At 42.0% G+C, this 19,005-nt stretch overlaps 1 protein-coding gene across 12 annotated transcripts in view; it reads left to right on the forward strand.

The window, feature by feature from the left end:
• Positions 1–19,005, forward strand: part of CHL1 (cell adhesion molecule L1 like) — a 137,072-nt gene that overhangs the window by 32,859 nt on the left and 85,208 nt on the right. Inside the window, exon 3 of one of the 12 annotated variants that reach the window (XM_027700429.1) lies at positions 14,924–14,990. The exons of the other annotated variants lie outside the window; for them this stretch is intronic. The gene's annotated coding sequence lies outside the window, so the exon portion shown is untranslated. The remainder of the gene's footprint in view (positions 1–14,923; positions 14,991–19,005) is intronic. 12 annotated transcript variants of the gene reach the window in all.

A 19,005-nucleotide genomic window follows, 5' to 3' on the forward strand; every position in this document is an offset into this window, starting at 1 on the left:
TGGGATTCAACTGCTGTGTGATTCCAGATCTCCATAAAATCTGGTTATATTTTCATTTATCTCTTTGGAGGGGCAGCTCTGCCCTGAAAAGCTCACTTTCTTGTCAGTTTGTAAGTCAGCTTATAAACTTTTCCCTTTTTCAAGCCCAGCCATCTGGAAAGGTCACCATGGCTATTTTTTAGGTATGTGGGAGAGAGGAGAATAAAGATTTACTCTGCTTTTTTTAGGGGACAGTCTGTCTTGTTTCTTCTTACACACCCCCAAAACCTTCTCATATATTCCCCAAAAACCTTCTCCTACCTTTTATCCCCCCAAAACCTCCTCCTGTGATCTCTGTGAGAGCATCCCGTGGTCTGAACTGTTCCATTTCAAGGGGGAAATCCTGGAAATGTAGATAACAAAGTGCAGGCTTGAGCAGCTTCTATAGAGAATCACAGAACCATTTAGGTTGGAAAAGACCTTTAAGGTCACCAAATCCAGCTGTTCCCCAGCACTGTCAAGGCCACCACTAATTCAAGTCCCCAAGTGCCACATCCACGGGGTTTTTGAACACCCTGAGCTTCTCCCTTGGCAGGAAAGGTCACCAAAGCCTTCCCAGCCAGCTGGGTGGTGCTGGGGTGTCCTGACAGCAGTGGGGATGTTTGGAAATGGGCTGTTTTCCTCCCGTTGGTTCCCAACTTTCAGCACACCCAATTTTCTACTTAATGTGCCGTTTCCTCCCCAGAGTGAACCAGTTTCTCGGGGCAGGGCTCAGCCCCGTGACCTCTTTGCCCTGCAGTGACCAGAGAATGAACCCAAAGCCATTCAGATGGGGCTGCAGACTCGAGTTAATCTGTGTCCCAGTGTCTGCCCCACAAAGAACTGCATTTACTTACACAGGGCCTTTTTATTTGAATGCCTTTCTCCTCTTTGTCAGAGAGAGGAATCCTAATTAAGATTTCTATTGTGTGATGAAGTTCCTATATTTAGGGTTCATGAGTCTTATTGCCTTTTAAAAGATATTTGGCGAGGTGGAAGTTAGTAATCGTTTCTTTTCATTTAAAATTCAGGGCATGATATGGGAGGCTGTATTTATGAGGAGGGTACATCATCATGTCATTCTCTGCGTGCTTAAAAGCTAAATAAGTGGTTAAGGAAGCTCCCATCCTGAGGAGAAGAAAGGGCTCATTAAAAACATTAGCTCATATAGAACAAATTGAACTTCAGTGCCCTGCATAAAGATTATAATAACTGTAATAATAAATGAATTAATAATGCATTAAAGGAGAATTCCTCCAGTCAGCTTGTCACACGCTTATCCTTGAAAATTGACTTCACTGAGGTGTGTCACATGAGCTAATGCCCTTAACTGATGGATTTGGGATTTTTCCACACTCCAAAATCTACTTAAATCTGTATTTCTGTATTTTTGACAGTAAGTTTTCTGGATAGACACAAAGTAAGTCTTATCTATTTGGTGTTGCAAGCCAGGGGAGAGCTCTTTGCTGAACCAAAGTGATCTCTGGTTTTCACCTCAGGTTATCAGAGTTGGTAAATCCTGACCACTTAGAAGGGAAACCTGAGATGGATATGGAGCGTTGGAGCCTGCACACCTTGGGCTGATGGAGGATCCAAAATTTGTATGGCCTCTAGCATATATTTTTATGGCCTCAAACTGACAGAGATAGGTTTGGGTTGGATTTTAAGAAATCCTTCCCTGTGAGGGTGGGGAGGCCCTGGCACAGGTTGCCCAGAGAAGCTGTGGCTGCCCCTGGATCCCTGGAAGTGTCCAAGGCCAGGTTGGACGGGGCTTGGAGCAACCTGGGCTAGTGGAAGGTGTCCCTGCCCATGGCAGGAGGTGGAATGAGATGATGTTTAAGATCCCTTCCAACCCAAACCATTCTGGGATTCTATCTGGAGAACTTCCATAAAATTGGAGGTTTTGCTCCCACTCAGTTGTGGGTTATAAATATCGTGAGATTATCAGGATTCAGGAATAAATTATCAAGTGCAGCAGCAAAATACATCCACAGGGTTTTGGTTGAGGAAGTGTAGGTGCTGAGGCATATCTTCAGCAGAAAAGTGAGGATTTGGGGATTTCTGCTGTCTCCCCTGGGTAAGGGCTGAGTTTCTAATGGTTATTGCACTGGGGAAAAGTTGCATTAAGGGAATTGGTTTTCCAGACATCATAAACCTGAGCTGGTCGTAAACTGCATCTTCAGGCACCTGGGTACCTTTAAAATGAATCCATTAGTCAGTTCTGAAAACCAAAACAGCTCCCCTAAACCCAGGCACTACTGAAGGTGTTTACATGAGGCGTGAGGTGGTTAATTTTTAGAATCTTAAAATAATTGATGCTGGAAGGGACGTGGAGAGGTTGTCTGGGTGCCTCAATTCAAGGAATCTGGGTGTTCCAATTAGAGATTGTAAGAACACTTACCTTGTTACTACAGAATCTCAGAGTGGTTTGGTTTGGAAGGGACCTCCTAGACTGCCTCATTCCAACCCCCTGCCATGGGCAGGGACACCTTTCACCAGACCAGGTTACTCAATATATGATTATTTATCCCTCTGATGCTTCTGTGTGTCCCCACTTACTCTTGCAAACAGGTATTTGTGGGTGTTGATTTGCATTGTGCAAACCCTGAGCTTTGCCTGTGTAAGATATGAAAGCAAATTCCTTCTGGGATGCCTTTTTTTTTTTTTTTTTTTTGAGAATAATTGGAAATTCATATCTAGTGTTTGGTTGTTTTTATTGGTTTTTCTTTAATAAAAATCTCATTCAGCATAAAAAGGACGACATCAATGGGTTTCTTATCAGTGCTTTGCATCATGGTAATACCAGAGCCAACAGTAAATTGTGTGGGTATTATAACAGAATAAAGGAAATTAGGCAGGGATTTTTTTTTGAGAAGATCTGGAGTTTGCTTGTCAAGTCATGCAATATATGCTTTGCTTTATTGACTGGCTGGTGTGAGACCAGCTGAACAGTTGCTGGAGTTTGCACAGGGATTCTTTTCTTTCCCACTTTATTGGTTTACTTTGGCCCATTATTTGAGACATGCCAGAAAAATAGTAAGATATCAAAAAAAGGTGATGCATTAATGCAGGGAATTGTTCCAGCTCAGAGTGTTGCCTTTGCATCACCTGAAGTGGTCACCTGCTGAAAGCCCAACCCTGTTTTTCAGCCTTCCAAGCACTAAAAGGCACAGCAGTGCTGCTGGTTTTTGGAACAGAGCAGGTACCTGGGAGGGAGCTGCTAAAATAGTGACAGAGCCTGGGGCTGGCAGTGGATAACAAGGGAAATAAAGCTCCACCTGCTGAGCTGGGTCTGCTCCTCACACCCTCTGGGACTCCTGGGCTGGCTGTGCCAGGGCCAGCAGAAAGGCCTAAATGTTAAGCTGGTTCTTAAATTTCCAGTAACAAGCCTGGGTTCATTAGCACCCCCATCAAATGGCTTTCAGTTGCTATCAGTCTGACTTGTATTTGAATTGATGACCTTGAGATAAAAGGCTTTTTATTCTATTACCCATCTCCTGAGCCATCAAGCCTTTAATACACCGTGCAAAATCGGTTTTCAGATGGTATTTCTTTTATATGATATTGTCATTTGTTATTAAAGATGTCTGATTTTGGGTGCTACCAGCTATAATTGTGCATAATACTACTTTTGTTATTCCTATTATTTCAGATTTATCTGCTATATTACTGTACACTTGTAGACACAGAGAAAATAGATTGGTAATAAAGTGTAATCCAGTTTTATATAAATGAGTTAATAAAATCACACAAAAATACAAAGTTAAAATAAATTCAGCAGCAGCAAAGCTCACTTCAGTGTTACTTCAGTAAATTGAAATACAAAATTCTGCTTTGATGCTGAAATAAGCTTTACTGCAAAATACTACCAAATGCTCAGTAAATTAAGGAAAAATGAGTAAGAATATGTAATTAAAACATCACAATGAAGGAATTATGTTAAACACCACCTCCTGAATGGCTTTTTCCTGAAGAGAATATGGAGTAGACCATGTGAAGAAATCAATGTGTACAGGCGTGTTGGAAGTGTAACAAGGGAGCTTTTCCTATTTGGTTTTATTTGACTGTATTTCTTAGGAAAAGATGAAACTGGGAGCACTGGGATATAAGAGGTGCCTTTAGGGACAAAGTCTTTGAAAATTCTCAAATATGGACAACTTATTGCACATATTTGACCTGCCTTGCCAGTATTTAATATGAATTGGAAAAAAAAAAGATAATATGAAGCTGTGCTGTGCTGGGGCAGCCCCAGTCAGTTGTGCAAAATTAAATGATTCTTTTTCAGAGGAGATAATGTTTCTATATGATGTTATTTCTAAAAATAATAAGTGTCAGAATGTGAATCTGGCACAAGATCCTAAGGGGTCAACCACTGGACCCCACTTCACATCCTGCCTCAGGAGAGGGGGTTGTGTCAAGGTCATTTTAGATGCTTCCAGCAATAGGTCACAGCAGCCTTCTTGGAGATAATGTATTGAAATGATTAACTATCTATACAGCTCAGAAAGCTTTTCATTCTATCTGTCCTTAATTTTCCTCTCTGTGAATTAAGGCAGCCACTGCTCGTGTTCACAAAGTACAACTGAGCGTGGCTTTCTTAATTAAACCCTGTAATGTGTTGGGATATTGCTGCCACGTCTCATTTTCAGCCCTCTCTCTTTACAGAGGGAGCAGATATCCTTCTTTCTAGGTCATGTTTTCTAAATCTCATATGAATAATTACCTCCTGTGTCGTGTGGTTAACATCTGTTAATATTTCCCCAAACACCACTTGTCTCTGGCAGCAGAGCTGTGCTGACTCATGTTTAGGTTTTATCCTTTCCAACCTCTCTGTCCTCACTGTGCTGCTGCCCATCCAAAAACACACGTTTTAAATCTTGCCCTTGATTATTTCCAAAATAGGTAGGACTTTGCATACCTTTTTATTAATTTAACTTCATGATTTCAGATTTTTTTTTCAAATAATTTGGGATGTCAGTGCTGTCACTCAGAGTGCTGGTGGATCCTCCACACTGTCTGTGACCTAAGTCACTCATGAAAATATGGGATCGAGTCAAATACCTGATGTGCTGATGTGCTCCCTCAGTGTGGAAGTGAACTATTGAAAACTGTTCTTTGAGTGTGTTTTTTGTCAGTCTAAACTCAGAAGTTGGTAAATCTGCCTTGTTGTGGTAGAGGAATATGTTTGTTCACAATGTATCACATCTGATTGCCTCCTATGATAGGGAAATTATCCTGATTTAAAACCCAAGAAGACTGGGTTGACATGGTTAGTTCTCCACAAATACATCTTGGCAGTTTCTTCTCACTTTATATTCTGTGAGTGCTTATAATTTCATTGTTTTATCACTTGTTCCTGGGTCTTCCAGTGATCTGAAACTAGATTATGTAGGATTCCTTTTTCCCCTTCCTAAAAATAGCTGCTCTGTTTGACCATCTCTTACCCTCTAGGACCTCAGCCATTCCCAGGCAGTGCTAAAAAGTCATTACTGGTAGTTTAAGGAGAACTTCAGCAGATACCTGAAGTATTTCAAACAGAATTTAATCCTCAGTGACTGATTCAGCTGTATCTTACCCACAGAGGCTCAAGCTCCCTGCTCAGCTTGTGGTCCAAGCTCCTGCTTCAAATGAATTATTGTTAACCAGACAGTATTATTCTTGTTTTTGTAAGTGCACTGCAGTCGTGGTCATGTTCTCCCATTGCATTTCCTTCTCTTTTTTGCTCTCCTGGTGTCTGATCCTTGTGCTGTGGGACTGTCCTGCTCCAGCAGCAGGTCCTGGTCGGTCCCTCTGAGGTTGAGCATCTGCAGTCTGACAGCAGTAGGGCTGAGAGGGAGGAGGAGGAGTCGGTGTTTTGGCAGCTGGAACATCCAACACGTGGGGGTTTGAGGGGTGGGAAGGGTTAAACTGGATGTGTCTCCTAAGCTGGTGTGCACTGGGATTTTTAGAGGCTTATGGCTCAATAGCACTGCAATGGATTCTCATGGCAATGGCAAAGGTCGTGTCCCCAAGACAGGTGGAATCCATGCTGAATTTGGAGGGGAAGGCACACAGAGTCCTTCCAGGAAAAGGGCTAAGAATTTGTGTTATGGGTATAAGAAACTAGTATATTTTTACTAGTCATTACCTTGGGAAAATGCAGAACAATTTTAGTTGAAATGAGTTGAAAGAATCTGTCCTAAAATCCCAAACTGAGAGAGTGTTCAGTCTTTAAAAAAAGCCCAAAACCAACAAAACAAAAAACATAGAAGTGTGTTGTGGGAGGAGAAAGTCCTCAGATGTAGATTCCACACCCCTGGAAGTGTCCAAGGCCAGGTTGGACGGGGTTTGGAGCAACCTGGGCTAGTGGAAGGTGTCCCTGCCCATGGCAGAGGTGGGAACAAGATGATCTTTAAGGCCCCTTCTGACCCAAATCATTCAGTGATTCTGTGAAAAGGCAAATGTGAGGACAAATTCCTACTGTGGATAGGGAAAAAGGCCAAAATTGTGGCATGAATTAAAGCATTGGTTAGTTTTATACATATATATATATATATATATAAAAATATATATATATAAAATGTATCTTTGTTAGCAATATGAATTATAGACTTGGCCAGTGTGTAGCATAGTACTGTCCTCTGTCTGTCTGAGACAGAATAGTAGAGAGAATTGAAATAAGAAATACATGGTAAACATAATAAATGTATTAAAGAGGCATGGTAAACCATTATAAGATACTCTTGAAAAATTACAGCCTACTTTTTGTTGTGTTTTAGTAGTTTAATCCCTTTCCAAGTCCTGCCTCCACAGATTTGAACATTTATGCATTTCATTCTGCTATGAGCAATATTCCCCTTCTCTGCAATGCCACCTTCCAGTCAGGTGTTTCTGTGGCAGATTTAATAACAAAGTGCCTTCAGTCCTGTACTTTGGAATAAAGAAATAATTTAAAAGCAAAAAAACAACACAGGTCCCTTCAGGAAATGGAAAGATGAATTCATTTTCTGAAAGTGACTGAGCTATTGAATTATTTTTCTAAAGGCATTATTTGATAGAATAAGTAAATGCTAGAGGACATAAAGTGATTAAAAATGTAATAATTAATAGCAAAAAGGAGATAAGCAAATTTTAGGTGTACAGATTTGCATCCCGTGCCAACTCGGGATATTCTGTGATTCTGCGATATCAGTGACTTTTCTTATTATTTAAAATATTAAGTTAATGAAACCCATGAAGATTATCAAACTAGAAATTGAAATTACCATTTTCTCTGAATGCAGTTTTTGGCAACTAGAAAGACTTTGGAAAGCAAAGTGATGGCACAGAGAGATGTGATTTGTGACCAGAATCACCAACATTACCAGTGTTTTATCTTGAGGCAACTCAGTCTTCGTGTGATGAGGAATCACCTGATTTCCTGACAGGCTGAGAACCGATTCTGACTCCCTGATCCACCCTGGATGGGATGAGCTGATGTTCCTCCAGAAAAGAACAAACCGGCCCCGCGTCCTCCACCCGCTGCCGAGGGGGAGTTGGTCCATTCCCGTTCCTTCCCTGCATCCCGGGCCCTGGAGAGGTGCCAGCTCCCGTTAGATCAGCCCTTCATCTCCCTCCCCGAGCCACATATGCTCCGTGCAGTGCTGTCTCTCCCATCTCTGACAAGTGCTGGGGGAAGTGTTCCCAGAAGTTGCTGTTTGTCTGAGAGAGCTGCTCCTTCCTCCTCCGCCGTTTTCCCGCTCGTTCCGGACGCGCGGGGTGGGCCCAGATGGATTCCTGCTTTCCATGCCACACGTGTGCACTGAGTAGACTCACAAAATTATCCCCTGGCTAACCAAATCAGCCACATGTCAGCAACAGAAGCCTTGAAAGTCATTGCAGCTCCAGTTTCTAAAAGCTGATGTCTCATTACGGAACGACTCGCGCCTGAGTCTGGCCTGACAGAGACGTGACAAATGACTTGGGGATTTTCTCTTAAATGCTGCTCTGCTATTGACATGTTTCCTCCAAACCCGTCCTGTCATGCCAGATCATAAATTGTTGCAGTAGAAGTTATTCCTCTGGAGCTCTAAGATTGATCATTGCTCAGTTGTACCGACAGGTTTTTAATCTGTTTATTTGGCTGTGCCATCTTCCTTGGCTGGCTGGAAATAGGATTCCCAAGCAGGCAGATATCTCTTGGAGAGATTTCACTTTGCATATTTCCTCACTCACCACCTTTGAAAAAGTCATTTTCTTGTAAACACTCGCCTGCCAAGCTTAGCATTTTCTATCCTGCCAAAACCAAAATTGCTGATCGTGTCTGAATATGGCAAAAGAGGGAAAAGAGTTATTACCAGGTGGCCTAATGTGCCTTTTCCCCTCAGTGCAGTTGCTGTTCTGTCCTTGCACACAGGGCTAAGGGTAAGTACAGGACACTGGCTATTCAGTGCCTGGAATAATTTGGCTGGAATTTTTTATCATTAACATGCAGGAAGGGCAAAGCCAGTTGACACACGAGTTCATTACAAGGGATTTATTTCCACATATACATTTAGGAAGAGTCAGCCCTAAGTGCTGTTGCCTCATTAAATTCAAGAACTTGGATACTGTTATCGCTCTCCCAGATTTAATAGGCATGTTTGTTCCAAAGGGTTGTTTTCCTGTAATCTCCTCCATTGCACTCGGACACCTGACAGATGCTCAGTAGATTTCTGTGCCCGCTGAGGGCTGGAGCTTTGATAACTGGAGGAGAAGGGCTGAGGTGTGAGGCTGTAGGGCTGCTGCTCCAGCAGATTTTTCCCTCTGAGCTGAGTGCTTGGAAGAGGCTGCTGTGAAACCACCAGTTTTTGTTTGCTTCTCCCCGACAGTTTGCGTTGGCCGGAGCTCCCGCGCGGCTTCTGTCGTCACTCCACGAGCTCTGGCTCTGGGAGAGGGGTGAGGAGGACACCCACTAACAAGGGGCTTGTGGTTGTATCCTCAGCGGGCCACGCTGGGAGACAAAGGGACACTGTCTGCCCTCATAATCCTCATTTGGGAATTAATGAACAAGTGCAGGGCACAGACGTGAGGGCTATGAAACCTCCTCGCCTGGGCAAGGGGTGCTTTCCCACTGCTGCTTAATGATTTAGTTTCAGATTTGAGGGAGCCTTTGTTGCTGTGCAAACTAGTTTTGGGGAAGGGAGAGATATTTTCAAGGGTGCTTCATGCCAGTGTTAGAGAAATACATATTTTTTTCTTAATTCTTTCCTGAAATCCTGCAGATTAATGAGGCTTTTTGATCATCTGTTGAGCTGCTGTGTCCCCACAGGGCGGTTGTTTTCATTAACCAACTTGGGTTTACGTTTCTACAATGCAGATTTATGTAAAAAAGTTAATAATAACCCCAGAGCACGAAATAACAGGGAAAGCAATTCTCTCCAGGTAATTAAAAATCAAGCCTTTCTTACCAAACAAGATACTCTGTAACCTGTGAACCCAAAAGATTGTTTTGGTTTCCTACTGCCTTGAATTCCCAGTCACTGCACTGGGCAGAGCTGATGCATGTTGTGCCTTCCCCAGCAGGCAGGAGATAATCCTGGGTTACTCCCAGCCTGTGTTAGGCCCAGGCTGGCTGAGTTGCCAGTAAATAGGTTGAGATTTGCCACTCAGCTGCTCTCAAACAGAATTTGCAATGCCCTTTTTCTCAGTACAGCCACCAGTTTGGGTTTCTTCCCTTTGAAATTTCCCTGTTTGCCAGCGATGGAGGGGTTTGGATAGATGGGACAAGTGTAAAGAGCCTAATTTGAAACCAGTCCATTTCAACATTCTAACATTTATCCCCCAAATCAAGATGCACAGTTTTTGCCAAGTCCCTGCTCATTACATGGGATTTTCATTTCTCTCTGAAGGGCTTCTGCTTGGATTTTTATATGCAAGGATGGTGAGGGAATTCCTGGGAAGTGGGGGTTGCATTCAGGGTCCCCCAACACTCCTGGGGTGCTGCTGTCCTGTGCCCAGGGCTGGTGGGTGAGGATGGGACAGCCCCCCATGGTGAGGGGCAATCCACCTTCCCTGAGAGGAGCTGGAGGAGATTGGGGGCTGCTTTTGGGTGTAGAGTTTAGATAGCAGAGTATTTTTCAGTAAAACTCTGAAAGCCCAGCCTGGCATTGAGTAAATTATGATTTCACCCTGCTTTTCTCAAGGTGATAATTTTTAACTCAGCATTTTGGGGAGCAGTGGCTTCACCAAAGACTTCCATGTTTTAGCCTTGTCAAGGCACCCCTGGAACACTAAACCAGTGATATTCAGAAAACACTTGCAAACCTTTTTGCTTGGTGCTTGATTTGCAATGAAAAACAGCTCAGGATGCCACTCATTATTAAATTTTGGCTTTAACCAGAGGGCTTGAACACAAACATTTGTCTCCCTCAGAACTGCTAATGCTTTTGACATATTTTTTGAAGTTCCCATCACGAGCTGGAGCCTTTGGCCTCCTGGGGGTTGCTGGCAATGTCCTGACCTGAAACTTGATTTTTAATTCTTGTAGCAAGTATTAAAGATCAGTGAGAAAAGGTTGCTTGGTATCAGGATTAACTTGAGCTTTGGTTTCTCTTCCCACTGTTTTCTGTTCAAAGTCATTCTCACACTTGCAAGACAAGTGAGCTGAGTCATTTAGTGTTGTGGCTGATGGAAAAGTGCCCCACTGGATCCCACAGGAGTTAATAGGTCCAGATGCTGGTGATGGGAGGATGATTGTGCCATGAGGCATCAAATGAATGTGGTGCCATCATTTGGTGAGAAATACATCAAGAAAAGGATCACGTGTTAAAGGAATTGGTTTTAATAGGGATTTTTTTCTCTATGTGTGTGAAAGGGTAAGAGAGTGTTTTACTGTAGAGTGGTAGAACTGAGATTTTCAGTTATAAAGCATGTAATTGATACCACTGATTTGTCTTCTTAATGTGATTTAAGTGTCCTTTACAGATCATATATGTATATTTATATGTAGACAGAAGAAATATTGCATTCTGTCATTCTGTGTATTCGGGTAGTGAGCTCTGACGTGCAAAGCACAGGTTAACACAGGACTAAGGATCCCTGCTCCATCACTGTGTGTACATTTAGGTGTGTTGTTTTGCTCTCAATCTCTTCAGGCTTCCAGGACTACCCACCATAGCTCATTTCATTGACAAGTAATTGAAACATAAGGAATTAGCTTAATTAGTGATTATGAATTGTTTAGTTTTTGACTCTTTCTATGCAAATGGTTGTCCAGTTCTCTATTGATTTGTCCAAATTAGTGACCTGGCTGCATGAGATATTATTGACTTTGTTTTACAGCAAGACATGAGAGCAAATCTCTTTTCTCCCTATTTCCCTGCATTTAGATGACTCATCACATTTCTCTGACTCAGTTGGGTGGGTTTTTTTGCCTATAAGTCTGCCACTTTCACCCATCTGCAACCCATTCCTCTCTGGAAAGAGGGATAAAAATACTTGCAGGCATCATCCCAACAGAGAGGCAGCAGTTTGGTGATGCAGCAAAGGCAGGTGCACGCTGACATCCACCAGGGAATTCGAAATAACCAAAAATAATTTGCTTTTTGAGAATGTCATTGAAAAGAAAAGGTTTTGCTGAACCCTGAGATCCCCCTGAAAGGAACCTGGTCCTCTCTGTAACACAGATTTACACCCTGGGTACATTCAGGGTGGAAAAATGAAAGTGTGGAAGTGTTTCATGTTGATCTAAGAGAAATTCTGTTAAAGGCCATCATAGCCTAGGAAATAACAGTGCTAGAGGATTTTTAATTGCGTACACAGTAATTACACAGAGCTTCATGGTACTTTCAGTAATTTGGCTTTATAAAATGTGTTGATAGGCCAACTTGCCCCCATTTGAAGCTGATCTTAAGAGATCTCAGAAAGAGTACAAAAGTAAGTGAAAATATGCTGGAAACTGCAAAAAAACCCCAACAAAACAAAAACCAACTAACCAACCAAAAAAACCCACCAAATCAAAAAAACAAAAAACCCAATAAAATAAAAAAAAAGGCATTAGAATAGCTTGAAGTTGCTCTGACAGTCAGAGACAGAAATGAGCTGAATTTAGGAACTCATTTTAAAACTATTTAAAATATCATTTTCTAGGCTGTAACGAAAGATAGAGTTTAAATATTTCTTGGCCAAGTTCAGCTGACTTCTTTTGAAAGAGGAGCTCATTGAAATAGGGCAGAAGGACAGACTCAGATACTTTAAGATCAGGCTTTGGAAGTACCACATACAGGAAAATATAGTGCTAAATACTTTTCCCCTGATAACCGTGGTTCTGCTGCCATATGATCCACATTTCCAGCTCGGGGATGTATCACCCTGCAAATTGCAAAACTAAGTGTTAAGAAATTCGCCCTGAAAACGTGCCAGCAAAGTTCCTTAAAAGGCTCCCAGAAAAGATGACTCACTGCTTAAATGGCCACTCGTTGCATCTGCGGAGCATTTCAGGTTAAATTCCCTGCAATAGTCATGATTCCCTGGGGAAGCTGCAGCCACAGCCCGTGGACCAGGTCCTGGTGAGGAGGAAGAGACATCCAGGAGAAGGACAAGGGGGCAGGAGAGGCACCAGAGCCCCCCTGAGCAGTGAGGAGGAGGAGGAGGAGCACACAGGCTCCCCCCCGAAGAAGGTCTGTAATTTCTGAGCTGATGAAAAGCAGGTTGGGGATGTCAAATGGCTGATTGATGTGTTACCAGAAAGGGACAGATGGCCAATGTTGTCCTGCTGTTCATGCTGAGCTGGGGTGCCTTGGTTTGTCAGACCACTCTGGGAAGTGTTTGTGATGTGTTCATACCTGGGCTGTGTCTGTGTCTGTCTCTATTTTGTACCTATGTCTGTCTCTATTTTGTATCTGTGTCTGTCTCTCCATCTCCTGTTGGTCTCTCTGCAGAGTTGTATCACAGAACCTTGTTTCTTGATATAAAATCAGGATTTTTTTCCTATATAATCAGCATTTCTGAATTCCTGTTTTAACCCATGGGTTTTGTGGGGGTTTTGTTGTCGTTGCTGTTGTGTTTTTTTCTTTTCTTTTATGTCTCTCAACAAAACCTGCTTCCTCAGTCTCTCAGCTGTGTCTGATGTCCCCTCGTAGCTCCCCAGTGGGGCAGAGCTGAAGTGACAAACCTTGAGCTGAAGCAGAGCTGAGACATCTGAGTTTATTCTCAAGTGACTGGTGCTTTTTGCTTTTCTTCACATCTAAAATAACCTTTAGTGGGACAATTTCTTTTAACATTTCTGTTTCCCTGGGCCATAGAGGAATTTGATTTTTTTACCAGTTGTTTGCTGGCTAAAGACACCAGATTTTCCTCACAAACCGTGTTTCTGATACATTTCAGTGTTGAAGAACCTAAATCCAGGTTCTCTGTAGGAATCTTTCAGCAAACACTGATTTCCTGAGCTGAAAAGCAAATTCTCTTTAGCACTGGTTAGATTTTTAAAGTATCCTACCACAACCATTTGCAACCTTGGATGTTCCCAGCTGGTATGAACAGGAAAAGTCACCAGGACTGTGCAGGCGCTCCCGGCTAATGAGCTCCGTGTTTGGCTGCTCTGGGATGTGCCAGGTTTTGCCTGGCAGCTTTTTTTTTTTTTCTTTTTGGCTCCTTCTAAGTGGAAGCAGCTTCTTTCTGTCTTTTTAATAAATGGGGGCAGCTGCACATCGAGGCAGTGCCCTTCCAGTTTTGGAAGATTTATCAAAACTGTGCCGTAGCCTCTTGTGATTCCTTGTGGAAGAGGGATCCAAACTCTGCTGAAGTCACCAGGAATCTCTTCCTAACTTTCATGTTACCTTAGTGGTAATTCTACCTTTGGCTCTGTGTGGACAGTAAGTAATTGTCAATTATCTTTTCTGACAGAGGTGCTTGTGGAGACACAAGTTCCTGATTTTCATGAGGCACTGGAGGGACAGGACAAGGGGGAATGGCTTTAAATCGAGAGAGAATAGGTTTAGATGGGATATTAGGAAGAAATTGTTCCCTGTGAGGGTGGGGAGGCCCTGGCACAGGTTGCCCAGAGAAGCTGTGGCTGCCCCTGGATCCCTGAAAGTGTCCAAGGCCAGGTTGGACAGGGCTTGGAGCAACCTGGGCTAGAGGAAGGTGTCCCTGCCCGTGGCAGGGGGTGGCACTGGATGGGCTTTAAGGTCCCTTCCAACCCAAACCATTCTGTAATTCTGTACCAAAGGACTCTGTCCTAGATCATTGTCATGAAAGGTCAGAATAAATGGACTTAAATAAAAGATACATATTTTATTTGTGTTAATGAAAAAATCTCATGTTAAGAAGTTTATGTGAAACAGGTGGAGAGAAGGATGGAAGGGTGAGGATGGAAAATAATTCATTGCTTAATGTTGGTTGAAACTGGAGAGGACAGAAGAATTCAGCTAAAAAGAAAAGAGTAGGGTAATTTTCTCATAAGTATTAAAATGGGAATCCAGGTGGACATCCCATCCTCTGAATCCCAACTTTCTTCTTCTCCAGCATGTTCTGTGGCAGCCAGGACACGTGAAGTTCTCATTTTATCAGATCTGAGGCAGAGGGACAAAATCCTTGAGTACATCCCAGCACGTTTTGGGGTGAAAACATGCTGGGGAAAATGGTCATTTCTGTCAAAGAATATTATCCATGTTGCAGTTGAGTGTCAATGCATGTTACTAACGTATGGAATTGTGTGGGAGATGGTGTACATTTTCTTTCTGTCTGTTTTTGGGTCATTGAACAGAAGAAACGTGATTTATTTTACCAAGTTTCTGTGATGGCCTTATTTGCCCTGAGCATGGGAAAGAAGGGGAATATTCTATTTACCAGTCATAGACTCAAATTTAATTTTAGATATTGTAACTTTGCTCTGCCAAAATGTTTTTTTCCCTGTCTGGCTCCACCCTAAATCCAGGTCTGGAGCAGGTCTGTGTGTGTCCCACAGGGGTGTGTTTGCAGAGCTGAACCAACATTTTCCTTCACATGCTACAGGCAGAACAGTTTTGCCTCAGGTAAATCCTTTCTCTGGGAAAACCCATCAATAACGCCTCAGGGCCGGGATCCCCACGTGGAACAGAGATGTTTGCTGGGAAAATTGGACTAAATTTTCATGTCTGTGTCAACTGAAAGAAAATTAACCAGGAAAAATAGTTCTGTCCTGTAAGGCAGGGGGAAAACAAACAACCTGCAGAGCAGAGAAACAGTTTGTTTCTCTCTTTTTTTGTTTCTTTTTTGTTATTTTTGTTGCTTCTTTTTTGTTTTTCTTTTTTGTTATTTTTGTTACTTCTTTTTTGTTTGTTTCTTTTTTTGTTATTTTTGTTGTTTCTTTTCTGTTTGTATTTTTTATGTGTTTTGTTCCTTTTTTGGTATCTTTTCATCTTTTTTGTATCCTTTAACTTTTTGTATTTCTGCATCTTTTTCCATCTTTGTATCTTTTTGTGTATTTCTATCCTTTTCTATCCTTTCTGTATACTTATGATATGCTTCTGGTATAGTTTTATACCTTTTTTTGGTGGTATTTTTGGTATCTTTTTATATCTTTTAAAACTTTTTTTTTATCTCACTTGTATCTTTTTCGCACCTTTTTTTGAAAATTTTTTTATCTTTCCTGTATCCTTTTTATTTTTGTATCTCGTTTCTTTTTTGTTTCTTGTCTATTTCTTTTCTCTTTTGTGTGTTTGCTTTTTGTTTCTCTTTTGCTTCTTTTTGGTTTCTTTTCCTTTTTTTGTTTCTTTTTGTTGTTGTTGTTGTTGTTTTGTTTCTTTTTTCTTTTTTTTTTCCCTCTTTAAATGCAAAGTCACAGGTTTTCTTACCCTGTAAGGTACAATTCCTTTACTTTTCTGATTTGACAGCTGCATTTTTGCCACTCCATGTTATTTGGGGAGGTTTATTCTTCCTCCTCCCCCCAAGAAGGAACTTTGCTCTGCTGGACCTTCCCAGCCCAGGTGGGCACTTGTGGCTCTGCAGCAGCTCCAGAGCATCTCTGCCTTATAAAATTACTTTACATTTCTTTGTGGCTCCTCTTCAGGCAGGGGAATTGCACAACTTAACATGAGTAATACTAATTATTTGGGATCTGTCACTGCACGACTGCTGATGAATAATGCAGATTATTCTGCTGCTGGATGCAGTTGTTGGGGGTTTTTGCCTTTTTTCCCCTCATCACCTGCCTTGAAGTATTGTGACATTGGGTGACACAGATAAACCTGAGTTCTGTAATTAAGTTGTATTTTAATGAGCCTGGAAAATATTCAGTTTTGCACGTCTTCATGGTTTAAAAGTGGCTTAATTAGTCTTCCAGCTTTCCTGTCTGCTCAGTGCTCCTCTGACATTTCTCCATAGGAGTAGCAGGATTCAGAAGGAAAAAACTTCAGAATTGCCCCACACTGGCATATTTAGGTTTTCATGTTAATTAAGGTAATTTTGTGCATTAGATCAATGTATTTTTCCCATTTATCAGTGCAAGGCCTATTGCTAAGCAAACACCTCCAGTGAGGAGGGAATTTCAGTGACTACGAATTTGACTTTTCTCATGGAATTCTCCTTATTTTCTGTGAACATCGGTGTGATTGGGATTTTTTTGCACAACTGCTTCTAGAAAACAAGCTTTAAGCCTCCTAATATAGGCTTTTGCAGTTGCAAAAAATGATATTTGAGGAAAGCAGTGACTGAAATCACGGGTTCCTCCCCCCCTTGCTGTGCACTCTGCCCAGAGTTGGTGGAATATATACAGGAAAAGCTCTGCTTAGGTGGGATCTTCTTGTTTTTCCCACAGTATTCCAGCAGAGCTGCTGGCTGCCTCGCTAAAGAAAAATCACTTGTGTGTGGTGGGTGAGGAATCTGTGTGTATTCAGCTCCTCTGTCTGAGTTCTGAGAGCTCTGTCCATAACGTGTCCAAAGGGATAATTTTAGACTGAATTTGATCCCCTTTAGGCACAGAAACTTATGAATTTAACAGTCCAATTTTTTTCCCTCCCACCCCCTCCCTCTTTTTTTCCCCCCTGTGGCTGTTTAATATTAAAATGCTGCATCTTTGGGTAGGAAGGTCAGCAGGGAAGCTCCTGCTGCAGAGGAGGGATGGATGTTAATTATCAGCAGTGCAGGATTCCCAAACCCCTCACAGGAGCATCCTCTTTGAAGGGACTGAGGCTCTTGAAGGGTTTTGGGCTCTCTACGGGTCTGCAGAGGCCCCATAAGTTGGTCCAAGTGGAAAAGATAGCCCAGATTTGCTCTGGCAGCATGGAAAGCTTATCCTGATATTCAGAGTTTATTCCTGTAAAGGGAGGACATGCTGATGTCCAGAATTTTTCCCAGAAGGAAAAACTTGAAGGTTGCTCCTGCACTCCAGAAAGGTGATTTTATTCCATCTTAGACTTGAAAATAAATCTGAATATATATATATATATATATATAAATCCAGTTATATCAGAGTGCTTGGGATTAGGAATGGCACATTTCCAGCCATAGTTGTCTCCCTCAATTGCAGCTGGAAAGGCTGTGGAAAAGGACCAGGAAAAGAATCGGCTGCTTGATGGTTCTTCCTATGGAAGAGTCCTTTGAAATTTAGCAACTCAAGTTCCTGAAGTCAGGAGTAATTCAGGAGTGATGTCTGCTGCAGTAAAAACCAAGCTGGTGTTTCCAGAAAATAAATGAACTCCAGATGTATTTATTAACTGTGTGTCTTGGATTCAAAGATCTTCAAATGAGAAAGAAAGTGTCCAGTTTTCCCAGCAAAAACATTTATAATGGGAAGAAATAGCTTGAAAATTTTCATTTTTTAGCCTAAGGCCAAACAGAACAATCACATGTAGATGAATCAGATGGATTGTGTGTATAGAATGATAGGAAAATCTGCTCTGGAGCATTAGTCAACACTATCACATTATGATTTTTAGCTATGTAATTACAATCATGAGGTGTGAATACTTACATTGGAGGGATTTGTTATCAAATTGGACATGGGGCTTAATTTAGATTAAATCCAGAAACTTTGTGCTTGGAAATCACCCAGCACTTTATGCCTCGTAGGCAAAAAGTGCAGAGGAAGAACATGAGAAGAGGGAGAGGAAATAAACCCTCTGTTTGTAGAGACAAGGATACACTGATTTTTCTCTTTTAATTAACAGTAAAGGTCTAGGTATGATAATAGGAACAAATCAGCTTGATGGAAATCCACTGCAAACCAGAGGTGCACTGCATGTGCAGAAAGGAAGATTAAGCTCCAAGCAGAGTCCTGTGGAAGCTGAGTTTTGGAATTGATTATTGTGAGCCTGAGCCTAAGTAGTAAATGTGAAATATTAATTAGGCTCCTCGTTTATGATGAAATAAAGGTGGTTTAGTGTTAAGAAATGAAATTGAACCAGATTTAGAAGAAACCTTTCAAATTATTTTGTGCAATAGGCTAAAGCAAATATTGATTCACTAGTACATTAATGCAAATACATTAAATTATTGGGGATTAGGGGCCACTTTAGTCTGTGGAGAATCCAAAGCAGGAGCTTTAACCTTTTCACCAGTCATCCTTGACACTTGGGCTGTGGCAGCAGCCGTGTGTGTCCTCTGCACTGGAGCACTGGGATTCTCCAGGGGAGTCTTTGGTACAATTAGTCCATAATCTTTCATAATGTGCTCTCCAGAGGGTCCTGTGACTAAATGCTCTTGATAAGTGATAGTATATGCAAAGTAGATCTGCACTCGAGGTCCTGTCATGTGACAAATGACTGATTTAGAGCAAGGGAGCTGCAGTGAAACCTTGATTAGCTGAACCCATCTTAGCGAAACTGTTCTCATCTGGAATTAAGAGCTGTCCCCCCAGGCTGGGTTACCTCCCTGCTGGAGTTCAGCCAGTCAGGGTGTTCTCCAGGGATAAGTCAGGTGGTTTCCTGGCTCCTGGTGGAATGAGAAGAGGGAAAATCATGAAAGGAGCAAGAAATAGTGGGCATTTTGGCTCCCTGTGGCAGGGGGAGCTTGGAGAAGGCTGTGAGGGGTGGAGAGGGGGGAGTTGTGCCCTGGAAGGGGGACACTGCA

The sequence above is a fragment of the Neopelma chrysocephalum genome, unplaced genomic scaffold, assembly GCF_003984885.1.
Source record: "Neopelma chrysocephalum unplaced genomic scaffold, ASM398488v2 Primary Assembly neopelma1_147, whole genome shotgun sequence".
In the NCBI taxonomy this organism is placed as follows: Eukaryota; Metazoa; Chordata; class Aves; order Passeriformes; family Pipridae; genus Neopelma; species Neopelma chrysocephalum.